Source organism: Primulina eburnea, chromosome 12 (assembly GCF_022965805.1).
Source record: "Primulina eburnea isolate SZY01 chromosome 12, ASM2296580v1, whole genome shotgun sequence".
Lineage (NCBI taxonomy): Eukaryota > Viridiplantae > Streptophyta > Magnoliopsida > Lamiales > Gesneriaceae > Primulina > Primulina eburnea.
Window position 1 is genome coordinate 15,687,600 of NC_133112.1, and position 8,110 is coordinate 15,695,709.

Sequence of the window (8,110 nt, forward strand, 5' to 3'; positions counted from 1 at the left end):
AACCTGACTACCTCCAAGATGAGCAGATGTTGAAACAGATCCCATTAACCCAATATTACCTCCCCCATATACCAAGTGAATTTTTGTCTCAGCCAATATCTTTCCAAGATTATTCGTTGCTTCTACAAACACTTCATTTTTTCCAGGACTCGACCCACAAAATACACAAATATTTTTCAATGTTTGTGCAGAGGATCCAGCCATGTTTTTTCTTTCTTTTTTTTTTTCTGCGAAAATAGAGAGAAAGATGAGAGATTTTATAGGGGTAAAATGTTATCATGAAAAAACTATGGGTCACAGCTGTAAACAGAATAAATAGTAAAAACAATAATGAGACACATGCATATAAACAGTAGTGTGATTGTGGCTCACAATTTTCCTCTGGTTTTACGTCCAGAAACGGCTTCAACGCCTTCTATGAGTCGAGGATATGCTTCCCATCCAATTTTCTTATAAATTGGCAAACAGGGTCTTTTTTAGTCAGATTCCCAAGACTATGACGCTCATCTTGAAGTTGTTTCCATAAACGGAGAAGTTCAATATGCACATGTCCACTAGAATGCGTCTCAAGAGTCAATAAGATGTTATCCAAAGACTCCTTACTCAGCCCATTCTTAATAAAACCAATTTTATCTTCTCTGTTATCGGAAACACATCCCAAAGATCTGCATCGTTTGTCACAAGTCCATCTTGCACACTTATGACAAACCCCTAAACTTTTTGCCCTTCGTTTTTTCGCATAAGTGCTTTTTCCTAATCCAGGCAAATACCGAATGAGCAATGGTTGTGGAACTTCTCCTCCTAATCGGACCTTAGCTTCAATTACAAGACGAATATCTTCTGGAATTCCTTTTTGCATTAGCAATCTCAATCTTTCACACCTTCCGTTATCCGCCATTTAACCGGGAAAATAAAAAGATTAAGGAAACCTGAAATAAAAACAAACAAAATTAAATGCAACATAAAAATTTAAGGATCCGAAAGGGAAATAAACTCTTCTTGAAAGATTTCATTTTCCAAAAATGGTTTAAGCCTTTGTCCATTCACTTTGAAAACATCACCATTTTTAGGATTTTCAATATCTACAGCTCCATAAGGATACACATGCTTTACAACATATGGGCCTGTCCATCTTGATCGTAATTTTCCTGGGAATATGTGAAGTCGAGAATTATAAAGCAAAACTTTTTTACCAATCTCAAAAGATTTTCTAAGAATTGTTTTATCATGAAATGATTTGATTTTTGCTTTATAAATCCTCGAATTCTCATATGCGTCATTTCTGAGTTCATCAAGTTCATTAAGTTGCAATTTACGCAATTTGTTGGCATCGTCCATGCTTGAATTTAAAGTTTTGATCGCCCAATAAGCTTTATGTTCCAATTCCACAGGCAAATGACAATGTTTTCCATAAACCAACCTATATGGAGACATATTCAATGATGTTTTAAAAGCTGTTCGATATGCCCACAGTGCATCATTAAGTCGCAGAGACCAATCTTTTCTATTTGAGTTAACAGTTTTTTCCAAAATTTGCTTTATCTCCCTATTAGCTAATTCAACTTGTCCATTTGTTTGAGGATGATAAGGAGTTGTTACTTTGTGAGTAATACCATATTTTTTCATTAATGAAGCAAATGGTTTATTAACAAAGTGAGTTCCCCCATCACTTATCATAGCTCGAGGAATTCCGAATCTACTAAAAATATTTTCTTTCAAAAATTTGATGACGATTTTATGATCATTTGTTCGTCATGGAATTGCCTCTATCCATTTGGAAACATAATCAACTGCAACTAAAATATACAAGTATCCAAACGACGGTGGAAAAGGTCCCATAAAATCAATTCCCCAACAGTCAAAGATTTCAATTTCAATGATAGGATTTAAAGGCATCATGTTTCTTTTTGAAATTGAACCCAATTTTTGACAATTTTCACAGATCTTGCAGATTTCGTGGGTGTCTTTAAACAAACTGGGCCAATAAAATCCACACTGCAAAATTTTTGCAGCCGTTTTCTTTGAAGAAAAATGTCCTCCGCATGCTTCTGAATGACAAAATTTAATGACACTACTTACCTCATTGTCGGGTATGCAACGTCGAAAAATTTGATCTGGACAGTACTTGAACAGATACGGATCATCCCAATAAAAGTTTTTTACCTCATTCAAAAATTTTCTCTTATCTTGGGAACTCCATTGCGGTGGCATTTTTCTTGTCACAAGAAAATTTACTATATTAGCAAACTAAGGTGTAGTAGTAACTGAAAATAGATGTTCATCAGGAAAATTATCATTAATTGGTGTCATTTCACAAGATGATCCTGTTACTAGTCTCGATAAATGATCGGCTACGACATTCTCGGTTCCTTTTTTATCTTTGATCACAATGTCAAATTCTTGGAGCAACAAAATCCATCGTATCAGTCGTGGCTTTGCATCCTGTTTCGTCAACAAATATTTAATAGCAGAATGATCAGTAAACACAAAAGTCGTTGATCCAATCAAATAAGAACGAAATTTATCTAATGCAAATATTACAGCAAGTAGTTCTTTTTCAGTTGTGGAGTAATTCATTTGAGCATTGTTTAAAGTTCTACTTGCATAATATATTACATAAGGCTTACCGTTTCTTCTTTGACCCAGTACTGCACCGACTGCATAATCACTCGCATCGCACATGATTTCAAATGGTAAAGACCAGTCAGGAGGTTGCATGATAGGAGCTGATGTTAAATGTCGAATGATTTTATCAAAAGCATTTTGACATTCTTGAGTCCACTCAAATGCAGTGTCTTTTGTCAAGAGGTTACAAATGGGTTTAGAGATTAAACTAAAGTCCTTTATAAACCTCCTATAAAATCCAGCATGTCCCAAAAATGATTGAATTTCTTTAATGATTTTTGGAGGGGGTAAATTGGCAATGACATCAACTTTTGCTTTATCAACTTCAATTCCATGAGATGACACGACATGTCCCAAAACAATTCCAGAAGTAATCATGTAATGACATTTTTCCCAATTTAAAATAAGACCTTTTTCCTCGCATCTTTTTAAAACTTTTTCCAAATTTTCAAGACAATTATCAAATGTATTCCCAAAGACAGTTAAATCATCCGTGAAAATTTCCAAACAATTTTCAACCATGTCGCAAAAAATGCTTAGCATACATCTTTGAAATGTTGCTGGGGCATTGCATAATCCAAATGGCATCCTTCTAAATGCAAATGTTCCAAAAGGACATGTGAATGTAGTTTTATCTTGATCTTCGAGTGCAATGGGAATTTGATAATAGCCTGAATATCCGTCAAGAAAACAGTAGTAGGGATGACCAGCTACTCTTTCTAAAATTTGATCCAAAAATGGTAATGGAAAATGATCTTTTCTAGTGGCATCATTTAATTTTCTATAGTCAATACACATCCGCCAACTAGATGGGACTCTACTTGTTAACAATTCACCTTTTTCATTTTTTATCACTGTGATGCCAGATTTTTTTGGAACTACTTGTGTTGGACTTACCCACTTACTATCAGAAATAGGGTAGATAATCCCAACATCAAGTAGTTTGAGAACTTCAGTTTTCACAACATCTTTCATATGTGGATTTAATCTCCTTTGTGGTTGTTGAGATGTTTTAGCATTTTCTTCTAAATGAATTTTGTGTGTGCAAATTAGTGGATTAATGCCCTTGAGATCTTTCAGTGTCCAACCAATTGCATTTTTATGTCTTTTAAGCATATCAACTAATTTACCTTCTTGATCACTTTCTAGTTTGGAAGAAATTACCACTGGATATGTTTCATCTTCTCCAAGAAATGCATACTTCAATTCTTCTGGCAAGGGTTTTAACTCCAATATGGGTGGTTCGTCTTTGTTCTCATATTTCGCCTCAAATTCTTTCTCTGATCCTGGTAACGAGTGATACCTGATAAAATCATCAAGATCAATTTCAATATTTTCTTTAACAGTTTCAATTGAACAAATATCTAATTGATCACGAGTACTCCCTTCTTGAATGTTTTCTTCCACAAGAGTTTCAATAAGATTTTCATCTTCACTTTCATCTCCTTTGTCATGTGGTTGCTTACAAAGATTAAAAACATTGAGCTCCAAGGTCATGTTACCAAATGACAACTTCATTATTCCATTCCTGCAATTTATAAGAGCATTAGAAGTTGCTAAAAATGGACGACCCAAAATTACAGGAATTGCATTACAAGCTTCGATAGGTTGTGTATCTAAAACTATGAAATCGACAGGATATACAAAGTTATCAACTTGGACCAACACGTCTTCTACCATACCTCTTGGCACTTTAACAGATCTATCAGCAAGTAAAAGTGTTACCGAAGTAGGTTTTAACTCGCCTAGATTGAGTTCTTGATAAACTGAATATGGAAGTAAATTAACACTAGCTCCAAGATCAAGCAAGGCTTTTTTAATCTTTCGTTCTCCAATAATACAAGAAATAGTAGGACAACCAGGGTCTTTGTATTTCAAAGCATTATTATTTTGAATGATTGCACTTACTTGTTCTGCTAAAAATGCTTTCTTTTTCACATTCAATTTTCTTTTCACAATGCACAAGTCTTTCAAAAATTTAGCATATGATGGTACCTGTTTTATTGCATCTAATAAAGGAATATTAACTTTTACTTGTTTAAAAATATCATATATATCAGAATTCAAATTTGATTTTTTTGTATTTTTCAATGCATGAGGGAATGGTGGTGACACTGTCTGTTGAACCTCCTCTTCGCAAGTTATGGGTTCCACTTCCTTACCCTTTGGAGTTGATTTATCATCATCTTCACAAGGTTCAAGAATGGATTTTTCCACAACCTTACCACTTCGAAGGGTAATAACAGATTTTACCTGATCCATCGGTTGAGTTGCAGAAGTTCCAGTTTGTGTATGATGATCCTTGGGATTAGGCAAAGGTTGTGAAGGAAATTTACCTTTTTCATGAACATTAAGTGCAGATGCAAATTTAGCAAGAGTATCTTTCAAATCTGTCATGGTTTGAGCAGTTTGAGTATTGATAGACTCTTGCTTTGCAATGAAAGAATTCAATGTATCTTCCAAATTTCTTTTCGGCGGAGGAACATAAGGTGCATAATTTTGAAAATTTTGTTGATTTTGAAAATGTGGTTGCGGATATTGTGCAGCATTATCATTCCTCCAACTAAAATTTGGATGGTTTCGCCAAGCTGGATTGTAATTTTGAGAAAATGGTTCAAAATTTGGCCTTTTGAAATTGTTCAAAACATTGGCTTGTTCATGGAGACATTCTTTAAAAGACGGCAAAGTGGGACAATCTTTTGTAAAATGATCACTTGTATCACAGATGTGACACGCAATTTCTTGAACAGATTTTAATTGACCATTCTTTTTCAATTCAAGTGCCTCAACTTTTCTTGCCAAAGAGGTAAATCTAGCTTGAAGATCATGTTCATCTTTGAGAGTGTACATACCTCCACCAGATGTAGGAGATTGAATCTTGTTTGATGGTTCGATTGTATCTATAGTGTCCCAATTTTGAGCATTTTCAGCTAATGAATCGAGATACTCAATTGCCTCGTTTGGATCTTTATCTTCAAATGTTCCATTACACATAAATTCAACCATTTGCCTATCTTTAGGTGTTAAGCCTTCATAAAATTGAGAAACAACTCTCCAAATTTCAAAACCATGATGTGGACAAAGATTAAGCAATTCTTTGTATCTATCCCAACACTGATAAAAAGTTTCTCCTTGTTTTTGAGTGAAAGTGATGATTTGCCTTTTGAAAGAATTTGTTCTATGAGATGGAAAAAACTTTTTCAAAAATTGTTGTTGCAATTCATCCCAAGTTCGAATGGATCCCGATATAAGATTTTGTAGCCAAGTTTTAGCTTTATCTTTTAAAGAAAAAGGAAAAAGCTTAAGTCGAATGGTGTTCATGCTACAATTTAGATCATTATATGTGTTGCACACTTGTTCAAACTCTCTTAAATGCATGTATGGATTTTCAGAATCTAAGCCATGAAAGTTGGGTAAAAGTTGGATAATACCAGGCTTAAAATTGAAATGAGATCCATCAGGGGGAAAAACTAGACATGAAGGTGCACTAGTACGTATAGGATTCATGTGATCTCTAAGAGTTCTTCGTCTATCATGATCATGTTGAGATTGAATTTCATCTTCATTTTCTTGGATGGGTTCTTCCGTCATGTTTTGTAAAAATAAAGGGTTGTTTCGAATGAGTCGACCACTAAGTGTACGTGACCAAATGCTCATGCAAATGCAAATGCAAAAGAATAAAAACACACAAAAGCAATAAATATTCAAATAAATAAAAACAAAATTAAATAGACTTGAAATTAAATTATACTTCCCCGGCAACGGCGCCAAAAACTTGTTGCGACTTTGATTGTTGCACTCCCAAGAGCAGGTTGTCCACAAGTAATATAATTCGGTGAGTCCGAATATCGTATCCACAGGGAAGCAAAGGTAATTACAAGTCCACTATAATGTCTTTTTGTTTTTGTTTTTGTTTTGTTTCTTTTTAATTTTAATTGAATCTTTAATGGGTAAATTTTAATTGTTCAAATTTTAATTTAAGTAGTTGAGATTAAAGGATCCACTCTTGGCATTTTAATAAAATTAACATTAATGAACAATATTGAAATCCACTTAATAAAATGGTTCCAATATATTAAATAATCATATTTATATTATGTTATATATTATTATCTTATAAGTATATAATATATACCAAAACTTATAAATGTGGTCAAGTATTTATTGTGCTATATATATATTTGTAAACACTAAATCAAGGTTCCCACTTTAAATGATTGGTAAAACCAAACTAACATTTAAATGGTACCAAGAAAATATTATTATGATATATTTATATATAGTAAATCAAGGAATCCAAGTTAAATGGTTGGTAAAACCAAACTAACATTTAAATGGTTCCAAGAATTTAATATTATAATATATTTATATATAATAACTCAAGGCATCCACTTTAAATGGTTGGTAATACCAAACTAACATTTAAATGGTTCCAAGAATTTAGTGTAACATATAGCAACAATAAATCAAAACTCCCACTTATAAGTAGGGTATAAAAATACTTAAAGAAATAAATATAACATAAACAATAAATAATGATTAAATAATATAAAACATAGATTCTTACCTTATAATAACCTTATTATCATGCCAAGAGTTTCACCTTATCATCTCAACTTTAGGAAGTTAGCTATTCATTATTCAAAGTGTAAAAATTTGAATATGAAATTAAAATGCTAATTATATTTAAATGAAGAAATAAAAGAAAAATATAGAGAGAAATATTATGAACTCAAAGATTTGTTCATAGAATGAGGGATATCTCCATACATTACAATACACCCCTATTTATAGCCAAATTTGGGGAGACAACCACAAATAAAATATTATTTTTTTACACAAAAGTCTTCATTGGTGTTCCAAGAAATTAATATTATATTACACATCACTTTTGAAGGTCTTCTTCTTCGAATTTGCTTCTTCACATAAAATGAAACATGTGGATAATTGAGTTGTCTAGTTGTGGTATTTTTTTCAGAATATTTGACCAAGTAATTTGAGAGATATGGTCAAAATACTAGAGCATGGTAAAACTGCCACTCCTTTGGTAACTTTAATTGTTGCTTAATTTGATCACAATTGTGAAAGGATTTTTATCTCATGCTTGCCATCAATATTGTAGATATTAACATCAACTTTCTACAGGTCCAAGAATCATCTTAATCCCATTTGCAATGCCAAGTTTATTCTTCTTTTATCGAACCTGTAAAAATAGTAAAAACTTATAATTACACAACAACTTATATTTTATACAATTTATTATAAAACATATAATATTTAAACATTTAATAAAACAAAAACTATATATTTATATTATAAAACATTTAATTAATGTACAATTTTTATGTTTATCAATCACATAGGATATCCATACCCGAAGGTAAGCGGTGAATCCCTGACTACAATGCATCGACTCCTATATATTTCGACAAAACATCCAACCTTGCCACCTGATGACCCCATGAGAGTCGGTAAACAAGTCAAA

At 32.6% G+C, this 8,110-nt stretch overlaps 1 pseudogene; it reads right to left on the bottom strand.

Moving 5' to 3' along the window:
- Positions 1 to 287: 287 nt before the first annotated feature.
- Positions 288 to 6,216, bottom strand: LOC140806690 (uncharacterized; annotated as a pseudogene).
- Positions 6,217 to 8,110: the final 1,894 nt, after the last annotated feature.